General features: G+C 54.3%; 1 protein-coding gene across 1 annotated transcript in view; it reads left to right on the top strand.

Moving 5' to 3' along the window:
- The first annotated feature begins 458 nt into the window (after positions 1-458).
- The window catches only part of EMP2 (epithelial membrane protein 2), a 37,257-nt gene continuing 22,034 nt past the window's right edge, over positions 459-15,681 (top strand). Inside the window, exon 1 of the mRNA XM_012647806.1 lies at positions 459-518. The gene's annotated coding sequence lies outside the window, so the exon portion shown is untranslated. The remainder of the gene's footprint in view (positions 519-15,681) is intronic.

The raw sequence follows: 15,681 nt of genomic DNA, 5'->3' as shown, positions 1-15,681 counted from the left end.
ATGCCAGATAAGGGGGTTTCTAGAGCTGGGAGCCCGCATTCCAAGGCCCCTTACCCAAAGGGACAAGAAGAAAAGGGGAGAAGAGGGGGCGAAGGGAAGGGGTAGGGAGGGGGAGAGGAGGAAAGAGGAGAGGGACGTGGAAACCTGCGAAGGGAGCGCAGCGAATGAAGACTTCCAGTCCCCAGGAGCTCCCCTTTCTCCCTCTCCCTGGGCCTCGCCACCGACTCCGCCCCAAACTTGCCCGAAGGGAGGCGGGCGCGGCTGGGGACGCCTAGGGCCTTTCCCTGCAGGGTCCCTCCGCCTCCCGCGGCCCCGCCCCTCGGCTGTCCCGGCTCCTGACATCACGCCCCGGGAGGCGGGATCGGGGAAGGAGGGGGCCGTGGGGAGGAGGCTCCGCGCCGGAGAGGGAGGAGGTAGGGCGCGCAGTCCCAGCCCAGAGCTTCAAAACAGCCCGGCGGTTTCGCCTCGCGCCGCAGCCCGTCTGTCTGTCCAGCCGCCCGCGCCGCCGCCAGTGCCCGGTGAGTTGGGGGCGCGGCCCGGATCCGCGCGCGGGGCGCCGTCGGGGGGCTCGGGGTCGCGTGCGCCCGGGCAGGAGGGGCACGACCCCTCCACTTACTGGACCGAGAGCGGCCCCTGGAATTGGTGGGGGGCAGGGAGAGGCCGAGGCGCCACCCGTGCCGCAGACCTCCAGCCCGCGCCGCGCTGGTTCGGGCCCCCGCATGCCGCCTCGCCACCCCCGGCCAGCTTCCTTCGCCTTTTGCGCCGAGGCGGGCGGGAAAAGTTCGGGGAGGAGCCGGGGCGGCTCCCCGTGCCCCCGCCAGCCCTACTACCGGCCTCTCGGGGACCAGGGCGGTCCCCGGCGTCCCGGCGCAGCGCCCCCAGTCTCTCAGAGCGGGCAGGACTGGCCGAGCCCAGGCGCGGTCGGCGGGTCCTCCCGGCCTGCGCACCCCTCCCGGCCCGGCCGCGGCTCCGGCGCGCCCCCGAGCGGCGAGGAGCGACTTCTCTGGGTCCGGAGCGGTGGAGAGGCCTGGGGCGTTGCTAGGATGACACCTCTCTCCCTCCCAGCTCTGATGGGGCTGGGGCGGGGGGCGGCTTGCAGGAGGCAAGGCCACCTCTTGGGTTCCCGAGGAATGGGAGGCTAGAGGTCAGAATGTGGATTCTACGCCCTCCCCAAATCCGGCAACCTACGTGCACTCCGGGGAGGTCTTTAAGGTCGTAACGTAGCGCTAACATGTGGACATCGTATGGGGCGACAAGTGGGAGACACCTGGACTTGAGCGACACCCCACAGAGCAAAGCTCTCCCTTCAGGCCACAGAATCCACCCCCTGCTTTACAGTAAGGCTGTCAGCCCAGGTTCAGGGCTGGAGAAAGGGTCACTGTCCCCAACCCCAACTCCCAAGCTGTGTGTGTGTGAGTTTGTGCGCACGTGAGCAGTGATCTTGTAACCTTGCTGTGTCTAAGTGAGGGGCTTGGACAGGGACTTAAAGCCTCCAGCTCAAATGCTGTGTGATTCCACGTCTAGAAGCACCCAGAACAGGCAAAGTCGTAGACAGTAGGATGGTGGTTGCCAGGGGTGGGGGTGTGTGGCAGTGGGGAGTTAGCAGTTCATGGGTACAGATTTTGCTGGGGAGGATGAAAAAGTTTAGGGTTATAGATAGTGGTCATGGCTACACAACATTGTGAATGTATTTAATGCCACTGAATTGTACATGTACAGTGGTTAAAATGATAATTACGATGTTATGCATATTTCACCACAATTTTTTAAAAACAGATGCCTCCGGCCAGCACTGCTCTTCAGTCTGAATCAGTTAGAGAAATCCCAGAACTGACGCACTGTTGCTGGCCACCTCTCCCTGGAGTTTGGCCTCCGGATAAGGAATCCCAGAGAGAATAAGGGAGGAACAGGGTCCTGGTTTCCCCCCGGAGCTGCGAGCCGGAAGGGTAGCCCTGGAGCTGATCGAGGTTCCAGGTGCCCTGGTGCGCACCTGTCTTCCCACTTCTCCCGGGGGCCTCGCCCCTGAGCCTCGCCCCTGAGCCTCGCCTCTGAGCCGTTTTGCAGCAAACTCCCCGGTTGCAGGTGGGGACACCCAGGCCAGAGAGGAGTCAGTTTGCTCAAGGCCACTGAGCTGAAAGTGCCAAGAGCCAGACTTTGAACCTCCGCCTCCCCCTGAGTCCTCCCCTTTTTTCCACCTGGAGATGCCCTGGTGGTTTGCGGGGAATGGGGGGGTTGGGAGGGGGCATTTCTGGAGAAAACAGGGCGCGGATGCCCGCGGGGGCCTTGGCAAATGCCAAGCCCACAGCCAAGGGAGGGGTGTGGGGGTGGCAGGAAGGTGCGGAACCTGTTTTCCCACTGAGGGTTTTTGGATCCTGCTGCCTCCACCCCCACGGGGACCTGGGGAGTCGGGTCGGAGGTAGAGAGCAGGCCACATAGCCCGAGCCTCCTCTGCCCCCGAAGTGGAGAATTGAGACGCGTCTGAAATCCAGAGAACACGTTTGTGGTGAAGCCACAGACATGGCCAACAAGTGGGGTGGGTGACGGCAGGGCCAGGTGGGAACGGTGGTGTGAAGAGGGTGGGGCTTGGAGGTGGCACTGCCCTGGGGAAGGGCTGCACCCTCTCTGGCTGGCGCCACCCCAGATCAGGGTCTAGCTGATGAAGGGCTAACAGGGCTTGGTGTCATTTGATTGTAAATACAGAACACATCCATTTAGCACCTGCACACACACACACACACACACACACACACACACACACACCAGTAATGGCACTTAAATCCTTTATGGGGTCCATCCTTCCTGGAATGGGGGTGAATGTTTACCCAGCTTCCCTTTCTCTGCCTCTCACACAGCATCTTCAGGGTGGGAGCTGAGGCCACGTGCGATGTGCACAGACTCTCAATTTTGCAGCAACAGGTAATTCACAGGAGACTCCACCGCCAGTTTTTCACCCTAGGCGCACACTGACACTCCCCTGCCCCGGCCTCTGCTCCGCTGCCTCCCTGGTCGGTGGGGGCACAGCCAAGGCCAGTTCTTTGTGGCAGTAAACTCCGCCAGACATGACCAGGAAGGGAAGTCTGTCGAGACAAAAATACATAAATGCCTTTCCAGGCCAGATGGGTGGCGCTGGGTTGCTGCTGATTGGCGGGATTTGTTTGGGAGGCAGGGGGCCACCCGCCCTCCTGGGGGGGGCCGGTAATTGTGTGTGTGCTTTTGTGTGTGTGCGTGTGTTGCAACACGTGGCTGATGCCCAAGTGGGGCCTCTGATGCAGGCTCCGGGGGCTAAGGGGGGTGGGATCGGCTCCACCATGGGGAGCTCTGGGGCAGACGTGGTGGAGGTCACCACCCAGGCACTGGGATTGGGGTGCAGGCCTCTCCTAGAGGAGTGAGTTAAAGGTCGGCCTTGGGACGCCCGTGCAGGAGGGGGTGAGAGGGTGTCTTGGGAAAGCAGGCGAGTGGCAGCAGCAGCTGGCATGGGGGAAGAGGGCGGTTGGCATCGTGGGAAGTACTAGAGGCTGGCCTCTTGGGTGACAGCCTCCGGCTGTCCTGGGAGGGACTGGGAGATGGGTGTAGGGGTGGCGGGAAGAGCTCCCCTCCTCCCCACAGGGGTGGTGAAGTCTGGCTCCCTGCAGAGTTACCCAAAGGTGCAATTTCAGGACTGCGCGGGAATGAGATGCATCTGGCTCTTGTTAGAGACAGGCCGAGCGAGGGGGAGTCTAAAAATATCAGAGGCAGAGCTGCCACCCAGCGAGAGAGGACAGGCCTGGTAACCTGACACCAGGGCGGAGGCTGGCGGTGGTGACGACACCACCAGCGCTGCTCTACTCCAGAGTCACTTGGGCTCTTCCAGGCAGCGGACAGGGTGAGGGCTTCCTGCATTCAGCGCAGTCGCAGGCTGAGATTGGAGAATTTCAGGGGCATAAGGACCTTTTAAAGTCCCAGTTTGACAGCTAGGGACACTCAGAGAGGTGGAGTGACTTGTTCAGGTCACACAGCAGGTGGGTGGCAGACCCAGGACTAGATCTGGGGCGCAGCTGAGAAGTTCCTTGGCTAGGAAGTGGTCAGTGGGATACCAGGCCCAGGTCCCCAGGGTCTGGGACCCTTATGGCATGTGTCATCTATCTCAGGTGCTGGATGTCCACACTCACTCACGTACTGGCGGGAGACTGGTAAACAAAGCTATGCTCAGGCAGGAGGTCACTTCCCATTGGGCACTGGGTCACTCTCAGGCACAGCTGTTGGGCTCTGGGAATGTTGGCCTGTCTTGGGGCCGGATGTGGGGAGAAGGGAGGCTGGAGAAGAACCGGCTGAATGAGTCCTTCCCTCTTTCCCGTGCAAAGACATGTTGGTTTTATTCACCCGGTATCGCCAGTGCTTAATGAGTAGTTGCGGAACGGAATCATTGAGTTCCCGGGGCTGTCACCGTCCTTGGGAAGCTGGGCTTCTGGTGATCTGTTTAATAAAAGGGACCCCATAAACTGCTCCAGTTCCTGCCCTCCATGGGCAGGCTAGATGACATCAGCTTCTAGAAGCTTCCTAGAACCCAGCATCCAGAGCTGAGAGAGGGGTCAGCAAAGTGATATTTGGCACCAAGATTGTCCTGAGAAATCTGGGATGCACCATAGTCATCACCGCGCAGGACAGAAAGACCAGCAAGCTAAGTTCAGACAGCTCATCGTCTAAAGTCAAGTAGGTTTTCCCAACAGCAAAGTTGCTCGCTCTGAAGAGTTCTCTTTCTGACGTTCTGATCACAGACTTGTCGAATGAACTGTCTTTCCTTAAAATGACATTAATAAAACAAATGGTAGTGAATAAATATGGCCCAAAGTTGTCTCGTTAATCTTACAAATGTTTCCCCAGGCGTGTTGTTGCCAGTGGTGTGCGAGGTAATTGTAAAACGTCTGCAGCTGAGTGTAAAAAGAAAAAAGAATAATTACATATTTTTCTTGGTTGGTTTTTTGGGGGGAAAAAAACTAAGTAGCACACAAAGCTGTGGTTTCACAGATACTGCTGCGTAGGTTGAAATGAAAGTCGATGCTTTAAACTGTAAAACATTTTTTTAAATAATTAAAGAATTTGATTCATAAGCATAAGTGGTCCTTGGGTTTGGCAAACATCTTAGTACCGGAGTGACTGCCTTTTGGGAGATGGTATTGTAACAGGACTGGGATGGGCGAGTTCCACTCTTGACAACACGACTCATCCTGAAATATGTAAGAGCTCCCCCTACAAGCCACTCTTTGCAAAGATGCCCCCGGTGTTCAGCTCCAGACTGAGCCCTGCCACTTAGCTGCCGAGGGAGTCTCTTCATCTTTAATGAGGATCATTGTTCCACCCCGATGACCTGTGCCGGTTGTTTGAAGGATCAGAGGGGATGATATATTGATGTACGTGGAAGTGGCTTGAAATGTTTGTGGTTTGCTTGAATCAAAGGAAGGCCGAGGGAAGGGCTGCCTTGCTCACTTAAATCTCCAGGAGTATTGTTAAGCTGCTACAGACTCTGGCAATACAAAGGGAGGGAGGCAGGGCTGGGAGGGCTGAGGGAGGGAGGCGTAGTGTGTGTGGGGGGGCTTCCCTTCCACATCCCCAAGAACCTGGCCAAGGAGGCAGGTGTGAAGATATTCACAGAGCATTGCTGGAACGAAAAAGAAAGAAAAAAAGAGAGAGAGAACAAAGAAAAAAGTGGAAGCAACCTAAATGTCCATCAGCCACTTTGCGGAATATTTGACAGCAGTTAAAAAGAACAAGGTTCGTGTACGGGTACCAGTATGGAAAGGGCTCTATGGCATTACAACGTAGTATGGAAAAATGTCCTATTTATGTAAACGTAAACAGAATTTCTTGTGTTATGTTTACATGAGGAACAACGTCTGGAAGGATATGCCAGAATGGTTGGATGTGCTTGTCTCTGATGAGAGAGGAGGGAAGAGCTCCCCTGGCAGGATAAAGTGTGATCTAAAGTCTTATCTATAACCAAGAGCATACAGTCAGCAATTGCCTCTCTCTCTAAACTTCAATGAGAATGAAACAGTCGCCCCTACGTCTGGTGAGCAGCAGGGGTTGTGCAGGTGTGAGGGCAGCAAGGTCAGATGACGCATTTGGCTGGGGGGAGTCGGATGGCTTTCATGGTGGAGGCTCCGTGGACAGACCAGTTCGGGACTCTTTAGGAAATCCGGGGACAAGGACATGGTGACTGATCTAAGGTATGTCATCCAGCACCCACCCCCCGAACATCGCATTGTGGATGCCTAATAGGCACCATGGGTGTCCAGTCTGGGTGCTGTTAATAGATGTTAACAGTGGTTTGGAGATGAGGTGCCGATGGCGGGTACACTTGGGTCATGTTAATGGGGCGGTTATGAAATCCTGGGGAAGGTGCCTGGGAGGCCCCTGGGAATGGGAGTCCAGGGCTTCGAAGAGAATTCAAGGAGACAGGTAACAAAAATCCCGGGTCTCAAACTGTTTTAGGTTGATATTTTAGGGTTGGAGAAAGTGACTTAGATTTTACCAATGTTATCAGTAGTAATAACAATAATTATCATTACTGTTGGTTCAGCATTTATGGAGTGCAAAGCTGTGTAATGGGCCATGGGTTTTACATCCCTTCCCCCATTTAAAATGAACAACCATGGCCGGGCGCGGTGGCTCATGCCTGTAACCCTAGCACTCTGGGAGGCCGAGGCAGGAGGATGGCTTGAAGCCGGAGTTTTAGACCAGCCTGAGCAAGAGTGAGGTCTTGTTTCTTAAAAACATAGAAAAATTAGCTGGGTGTCATGGTGTGCACCTGTAGTCCCAGCTACTTGGGAGGCTGAGGCAAGAGGATTGCTTGAGCCCAGGAGTTTGAGGCTACAGTGAGCTATGATAACACCACTGCACTCTAGCCTGGGTGATGGAGCAAGAGCCTGGCCTGTCTCAAAAAAATAAATAAATAAGAGGACTCAGTGAGACTCACTTGCCATCTTTTACTCAAAAAAGATCATATTGTCTGATGATCTACACATATTCATAAAAGTGAATGAAGAAACAGGAGAAAGAGGGGGTTCTCCATTTTTCTCCTGTGCCCCAGACAGCCAAGGCAAATGCCTTTAAGAGACTGGGGTCTCTCTCAACCCTCCCATAGGTGGTCCTCTCTGCACTGGCACAGAAATTCCATCACAGAGACTGAGTCTCTTTGTTCACTGCCCGGTGCATAGCAGCTGCCCGTATATGTGTGTTCAAATGAATACATGAGAAACGAATCAACATAGATAACCTATCTCCGAGTTCCCAAGTTGAGGAATCAACGATTATCTCCAGTATGAAGCTCATGGCCTGGGAGCCAGTTTGCAAATAGCACCTTTTCTGTGCCCCCACGTCTGTGCACAGCCCCCCTGTAGTGCCCCACAATCCCCATTCTCTGGTCCCACTGGCACCTGCCTAATGACTTCAGAATGCACCTGTCACCCCTCAGGATACACCATTTTATTTATATCACAGCTGCTAAGCTCTTATTCTGGGCCAGATGGGGTGCATTGCGATGAGTAAAAGAAGCCCTACCCCCCCCATCCCAAAGAGAAATGTCCACTACGAGAGTCCGTGGGCCTGGCTGGAGATCAGGGCACCGGGTAAGGACGAGATTAAGGACTTTGGAACCCAGCCCTCCCAGCCCTCGGACCTACCAAAAATGCCCCACCAGGGCCTGGGACCCTGAACCTGCCGCGTGAGGGCAGCACTGGGAGTGTGGGCCCATCGTTGTCTGGGCTTCAGCTGATCAGGGAAAAGCTCCTATAGCTCTTTATCCTCTCCCACCACTGCTTGCACCTGCTCTGCCCTCTCCTCCTTCTTCCACGTTCCCTTCTGCTCTTTGTCCAGCTAATTCTATTTATCCTTTAAGACTCGCACCATTTCTTTATGGTCGCCGTCTAACCCAGGTTAAGTCAGATTTTCTCTTTGCCATTATTCCTGATGGCATTTGTTTAAGCCTGGCAAGGGCTGGCGGGCACGGGTACCCATCTGTTGAGTTCACCGGGACACCCCCAACATCTGTCAGCGTCCCCCCAGCATCGCAGCGGACCCAGGGGAGGAGTTACAGGAGGGAGGCCCGAGCCTTGGGTGAGCAGTGGGCTGGAGGCTGCAGAGGTGAGTGGGGTGGGTGGGGTGGTGGGAGGGTTTGGGAGGTCCCTGGGGTCAGGCCAGCTGCTCCCTCTCCCTCCTGCAGTTGGCTCTGCCTGGAGCCGCATCAGGCATGGTCAGCGCCCGTGTGTACCAGCGTGACACAGGGTCACATTCTTCCAGGCCAGAGCCTGAAAGAGACTTAATCTATCAACACACCCAGGGTGGGGTCCACACACCGGCAGGCACTGGGGGGTGATTTCTATAGCATACAGGCGCTGTTAACAACTGTAATATGTTCGCATTTATTACAAAGTGTATTACTGAAATGTCACTTGGCAAGTGATGCTGCTTTTCCACTTGCAGTGTAATGCACATTTAAAAATGAATCCTTCTCAGCTTAATGCGTTTTAAAGAAAAATGTGGGTCATGAGTAGAACAGGTGGTGCCACAGTGGTGGAGGTGACACTGGGCGCCCACCCTGTTCCCTTCACTGGATGATGTGCCCGGGGATCCATCCCCCTCGGGGATGACTCACAGCTTCTACTCCAGGGAATTTCGAGAAGCCCCTCCCAGAGATGCCTGGGAGGTCACCTCCCATCCCCTTTCCTGGGGCCAACACTCAGCAGAGGCCTGGCCTGTGGGAGCCCAGCCCCCTCGCCTGGGGCAGGACAAACTGGTGCTGTGCACTCCCCAGAGCTCCCTGGAGGGCCGGGCTGGGCTGGACTTCAGCCAAACCCGCTTCTTTGCTGGCCTCGTCCCCTCTGGCACCCCGCTTCCCCCACTTCCTTCTCGGTTTCACCAAAGAGCCTCCTTCAGAAAATCCCTAACGACAGAATCCACACCCCAGCTCTGCCTCTAGGTAACCGGACCTGAGACCTAAGACGTGACTTTCAGGGCCTGACATGGGGGTGCGGCTTTAATCCCGCCCTCTCCTTGTGCCAGGGAGGAAATGCCGTCAGGTTAGCAGGTGTGACTTGCCCCAGGTTACCAGGTGGCTCGGCCCGGCAGGGGTGGTTGGAGGAAACAAAAAATGAAGGATGGGCCTGTGAGTTTTCATTACTCACCTGTCTGTCAATGGACCGGGTACATACGTCCTTCTAGCCAGGGGGGGTCGCGGTCGTTGTGTTGGGAAAATAAACCAGTTTCCTCTCCCAGAAAGAAGGTTGCATGAGAAAAGGATTCATTCATCTCTCTAGTCCCGAGTAGTCTGAGAGAAACCCGTGAATTGGCAGCTTCTACTTCCTTTTACATACACGTGTAATACACATGATACATAAATATAGTACGTGAAACAGATACATGTGCATGTCTGTGTGGATGCGCACTGTACCCCACCTCAGTGCACGCTCCGTGTTATCATTTAAGGACCCATGAAAGGGTTTCCCTGGTGGTTTGCAAACCTTGTGTTTAGTGGACTGACCTGGGCAGCTTTTAACAAAAAAGCGGTTCTGATTTAACGGGTCTATAGAGGCGCTGCGACGGTGTGCTCTTCTACTTCCTGCGGCCCGGGTTCTCTGCAGCCTCGGTGTTGCCGTGAATTGGTTGTGCCCACTACTAAGCTGTGCTTTCTGTGTCTTGCTCCCGGTATTCTAGAGCCCTGGGCTTCGTTAGGCAAGGTGGTGGTCGGGGGTACCACTGCTCAAACCCCAGTTCTGCCACTTACCAGTGGTAGGACCGTCAGTGAGCGACCTAACCTCTCTGCCCGTCCGTCTGCTCGTCTGTAAGACGGGGATCGCGATGAACATAAAAGACAGTATTCTGATTGGACGGTATCTCGAATGCCTCCTTCCTCACTCCTCCTTGCTTTTGTCGTGTTTCATGCCGCACACAGCGGGGACCCAGGGACAGCCCCGGTGAGACATGAATCAGAGAGGCTTTGGTTTGCTCTACTAGGGTGGTCTGGCCCCAGCAGTGCCTTTGTGGGGAACCCAGGTCTCCCCACTTTGCCTTTTCCTGGGGAGTGTTGGGGCTCCTAGAGAACCAGTGTCGCATCCTGTCGGAGCCCCACCTGGACTGTGGGCCTCCATGGCTGTCCTTCTCCCCTCCAGCCTCCTTGCCCTCTGCCCTCGCCCCTCCGTGGGCGTGTGGGTTTAACCTCTGGCACACGCACCCAGGTGTGTTGGGGGGCCCGGCCTGAGCCCCTGCCCACCCCCTCCCAGCAGCCTCCCTGGTGCTTTTTCTGCAGTTTGCAAGCAGATCAGGAGCTGGGGGTTATTCATGCTCCGGCACTAGGAAGACTCAGCTGGAGGCCGCGGGGGTCCCACGGGGGAGGAGGACGCTGTGCCTTCAGGTTGAGCCCCCTTACCCCAGATTCTCCCTGCGTTCACCTCCTGCTGGCCCCAGATGCTCGAGGCTTCTTGGGGAGGCCTGGAGTGGGAAGAAGAGTGCCCCCAAAAGTCCCCATCCTTTGCCCCACAGATAGTCATCTGAGGATGTACCGTGCTGGGCAGGCGCCACAGCAGTGATAGGACGGACACAAATCCCCACCCTCGGGGAGCTCCCAGTGCAGAGGGACAAGACAGAAAAAAGCAGCAAGTAGAGAGAAATTAGAGTATAGCAGATGGCATTCGGTGATTGGAGAGGTGAGGGCGGGCCGCTCGCTCAGACAGGAAGACCTGGGGAAGCTTCTCCAAGGAGGTGACTTTGGAGTTGAGGCTACATGAAAAGAAGCCGGTCATGCCAAGATCTAAGAACTTTCCAGACAAAGGGAATAGCTTGTGCAAAGGTGCCGCTTCCCTGGGGGGCGGGGGGCAGGCTTGGTTTTTTGGGATACTGAACCATCCCGACGGTTCTTCTGAGCTCTCCATGAGGCTGGGGACCCTGGAGTCCCTGTCTTCACGTCCTCCCATGGCGCCTACAAAGAACCTTGCGCGTTCTGTGTACTCCGGGAACACGCTGGTGGACAGGTGGCTGGCAAATGGGCGCACACATGTTCCACCTCGCGGGCGTCCTGAGAGGTGGGGCGGGGTGGCGGCTGGCAGGTGGGGCACGGTCTGAGGGTCAAGGGCCTCCCGGCCCAGATCAGCCCCTTCCAACTCAAGACCCTGAATCCCGACCTGTGGTTTCTACCTTCCCTCCCACATCGGGGATCACAGAGGGTGCTTAGGTCACGGTGTCCTTGTGGCGTTAGACCCAGGGGCACAGAGGAGTTGACCAACCTCCAGCGAACTCAGAACTTCCCAATTTTTTTAAACGAGGTTTTTAAAATGTACAATTCATCGTATTTGAATATATTCACAGATAGGTGTGACCATCACCACTGTCAATTTTAGAATATTTGCATCACCCCAAAAACAAACCCCACGCCCTTTAGATCCCTCCTCCCTGATTTCCCCTCCCCATCAGCCCCCATCAACCCTCGTCCACTTTCTGACTCTGTGGATTTGCCCGTTCTGGACGTTTCATATAAATGGAGTCGTACGCCACGTGACCTTTCGTGCCTGGCTTCTTTCACGGAGCACGTCCTCCAGGGTCGCCCATGCGGTAGCAGGTGTCGGCGCTTCGTTCCTTCTCGTGGCTGGATAGTGCTCACCGCACGGACGTGCGCGTCGTGCGTAGCCATTCAGCCACCGGTGGCCGTGTGGGCTGTTACCGCCTTTGCCGGCCGTGAGTAATGCTGCTGCAAACACCGTGTACAAGTTTGTGTGGAGGGGGGGGTTCATTTCTCTTGGGTATGTATCCAAGATATCCAAGAGTGGGACTGCTGGGTCACAGGGTCACTGTGTGTCCGATCGTTTGAGGGACTGCCAGACTGTTTTCCGCAGTGGCTGCACCGTTTTACGTTCCCACCAGCAGTGTATGAGGGTTCCGATTCCTCTGCTTCCCTGGGTTTTAATTTAATGCACAGCCCCGTCCTTGTTTCTAGCTCCTAGGACGCTCCCAGTGGTGGAATTTCTACAGGCCTGGACCAGGTTTCGGAGGGCCAGGGCTCCTGGGTTTAAGCTAGGCCCCACCAGAGTTCTGGGACAGGCTGGGCCCAGGCCAGGGCGGCTGAGGTGGAAGGAAGGGAGGGCACAGGCTCTGTGGCTCCCTGGGTGGAGACCACCAAAGACAGAATTGGCGTCAGTGGAAGGGAGAGCTCTGTTTAGTGTTTTCTGCAGGGTGGGATTCACGATGCTGCAGTGATTTTAGATGGCTCTGTCATCAAGTGTGAGAAAGCAATTCCCTTTTCAGTGCTCTTTCAACTCTTCTGATTCTTTCCAGGGGAAGACCGGAACTGGTGCTAAGGTGTTCAGTGCCTTCCGACTCTTGTTTTCCCTCTTTAGCCAGGTCTCTGGCTTAGTTTCTTTGGCAACAGCATCCAACCAGAATTTGTGAACTTTTTTGGGGGGATGCTATTTATTTTCACAATCAATTTCTATTTATGGCAAGTGATGCTGATTTTCTGTTCCCAGGGAGCCAAAAGATTTCTCTTTAAAATGCATGTATGTATGTTAGAAAGTGGGTTAGAGGCCGGGCGCAGTGGCTCACACCTGTAATCCTAGCACTCTGGGAGGCCGAGGTGGGAGGATCGCTTGAGCTCAGGAGTTCGAGACCAGCTCTGAGCAAGAGCGAGACCCCGTCTCTACTAAAAATAGAAAAAATTAGCAAGTCAACTAAAAATAGAAATAAAAAATTAGCCAGATCTGGTGGCTCGCCCCTATAGTCCCAGCTACTCGGGAGGCTGAGGCAGGAGGATTGCTTGAACCCAGGAGTTTGAGGTTGCTGTGAGCTAGACTGTTACCACGGCACTCACTGTAGCCCAGGCAACAAAAGTGAGACTCTGTCTCAAAAAAAAAAAAGAAAGTGGGTTAGAAAAGGCAAATGACTGAGTTCGGGAGCCCTTGTTCTAAAGTTTAGGGCCTGATAATCAGATGTGGTGTTGGCAGTGCGGAGGTCCCCAGTCCTGCGGCACGTAGAGATGGAAACTGGGTGCTAGAAAAATAACCCAGGCAGAGGCTGGGGGCAGGGCTCTAATGCCACACGGCGCCGTTCAGCTGAGACTGCATGAGTGTGCGATTCCCATTGTGTCGGGTCAGTTTCCCAGTTCCACGGCCGGACAATGTCATCGCTGCAGACGCAACATCATCAGCGGCGCTTCAGTGGGAAGGGTGAGATTTGAGGGTGGGGGCCAGGGGGAGGGGGGTGCCTTTCTTCCCAGCATGGCCACCTCACAGCCCCCACAGGCATGCTGGTGGGGAGGTGTTACTGGGGGATTCCACGTTCAGGGAAACAGCTCCCCAGCTCAGAAATGCTACCACAGTGCTGGCTCCGCATCTGCCCTGGTCTTGAAGTTTTCGTGGTGGGATTCCTTTCTGTTGGTGCCCTCTAAGTCCGCAGTTAAGGGGCACAACCTGTCAGCTGTTAGGTTGGTGAATCCGTATGGGCTGGGTACCCCCACGGAGAGGTGCTGTACTAGTTAGCGTTCTGCAGACAAACTGAACCAGTATACAGGTACTTAGAGAGATTTATTTTAAGGAATTGGCTCATGTGATTATGGAGGCTGGCAAGTCCAAAATCTGCAGGGTGAGCCAGCAGGCTGGAGACCCGGGGAAGGGCTGATGCTGCAGTGCAAGGCTGGCAGAATTCCTTCCTGCTTGGAGGAAGTCTGCTTTTTGTTCTATCCGGGCCTTCAACTGATTGAATGAGGCCCACCCACATGCGAGAGCACCGTCTGCTTGACTTAGAGTCTGCCAATTCAACCGTGCGTCTCATCCCAAAACATCCTCAGAGAAACACTGGGGCCCAGGCAGGGTGACACATGAAATGAACGATCTCAGATGCTTTGGTTGGACCAGACACACAGCATTAAGTAAGATAGAATCCCTTTCAAACCACTCCCTTTTAAATTCCCTTTCACCTCTTCTAAGAAGAAATCTCAGTTTTGTGCTAATATGTCTTTAAAACTTCTCCAACACATGTGACATCCTGTTCTAGCAAAAAAAACCCAGAAAGCTGTCTTTGGGCTCAAAGCTTTTAGGAGCAAGAGCTTCTAGCTGGAATTTAATAACAATGTTTTGTTTTCATTGTATTTATTTTTTCCAGCACTCTCTATTTATGGCAGGCGAGGCTGACTTTCCATTTCAGTTGTGATATAAGGTTTTCTTTTATAAAAATGTGATTTTAAAAAAGTGAGTGAGCCAGGCATTGCGGGAACGACAGACCTGGGGAAACATCAACATGAGCATAGCTGGGACGGTGCCTGAAATGTCCCCTAATTGTCCACATGCCCTGAGCTGCCTGTTGCCTGTTTGCATTTCCTTCCCTCCTAGAGACTGCCCTGGTAGTTTATTTCTGCTTGGTGGCTCCTGTCCGAGAGTGGTGGCAGTGGACAGGAGGGAATGCTGGCTCTCTGGGGAAGGGAAAGGCCTGGAGTGGCAGTCCTATGACAAACTCCTTGACCAAGATGCTGGTGCTGATTAGTAACACGTCCATGGCCTTTGCTATGTGCCAGATGCTGCTTTAACTACTTTCACTTAACTATCTTCCAGTAGTCCTGGGGGGTAGGTATTCCAGTGTCACCCCCACTTTACAGATGGGAAAACTGAGTCACCGTTTAAGCTGCTAGACGACAGCCCAGTCAGTCTGTCTCACATTGTGCTCTTACCTCATTTTGCTTGAATTGCTTCCTGCTTGTCTTCTACCCTTTGTCCTCTTCTTGTATCAACTTACAGGTTAACCAGGTGGGACCCTGGTTTCCTGGTCTTGAGGCTCTTTGGGCCTGGCTGAGTTGCAGGCTGTTTGTGGTGCACAGTCTATAACTTGCCAGCAAAATCCATCTACAGAAGTGACAACTCTTGTCATTTATGAAAGAGGAAGAGGCTATTAAAGTGAGTGTTATCAGTCTCCTGGGGATTACTTGAAAGTCGCTAATACAAGGTTCTCCGTGAAGGAGAGAATGTTAATAACCTAATGGGTATGAGGATGAGGGACACCCTGAGTTTGACGCCTCAGCTCCAGCAATTTAATCCAAATCAACCTCACTCTTAGGCTGACTTGCTGTGCGTCTGTAGCTATGTTACCAACCCTCTCTGGGCTGCAGTGTGGGTTTGCTGGGCAGATAATTATAGGGAGCTCCTTGGATGACAGCAGCCAGTGGTGAGCTCTTTAATTGACAGGGTCAAGCAGGAGTCATTGGCAAAATGGCAGTTATTAGCTGTTCTGCAAAAGCTGCACAAATACTCAACAAGTATTTGCTGAGCAATGTTGGATACTGGGGAAGATGAGTGAGACATAGTTTCTGTCCTTGAGGAACTCTGAATCTAACAAGGCAGTGTCTCTGCTGTATCAGTTAGCTCTTGCTGAGTAACAAACCACCCCACAATGTAATGGCTTCAAACAGAAAACCTGAATTTTGTTCATGATTCTGAAGGTGGGCAATTTGGGCTGGGCTCAGCTGGGTGGTTTTTCTGATGTCAGCTGGATTCACTGATGTGTCTGTGACCAGCTGGTAGGTCAGCTGAAGGCTGGCTGGGCTAGGGTGGCCTCTGCTGGAAAAGGTAGTCTGGTCACCAGCTGGTCTCCTGTTCTCCAGCAGGCCAGCCCCACCTGTTCACGTGGTTGCTGGGCAGAGAGAGAGAGAGAATAGACGTGCATGAGCGCTTTTGA

Source organism: Propithecus coquereli, unplaced genomic scaffold, assembly GCF_000956105.1.
Source record: "Propithecus coquereli isolate 6110/MARCELLA unplaced genomic scaffold, Pcoq_1.0 Scaffold27, whole genome shotgun sequence".
NCBI lineage: Eukaryota > Metazoa > Chordata > Mammalia > Primates > Indriidae > Propithecus > Propithecus coquereli.
Note: the sequence above shows the minus strand (reverse complement) of the source record. Positions and strands in the feature narration are given on the sequence as shown.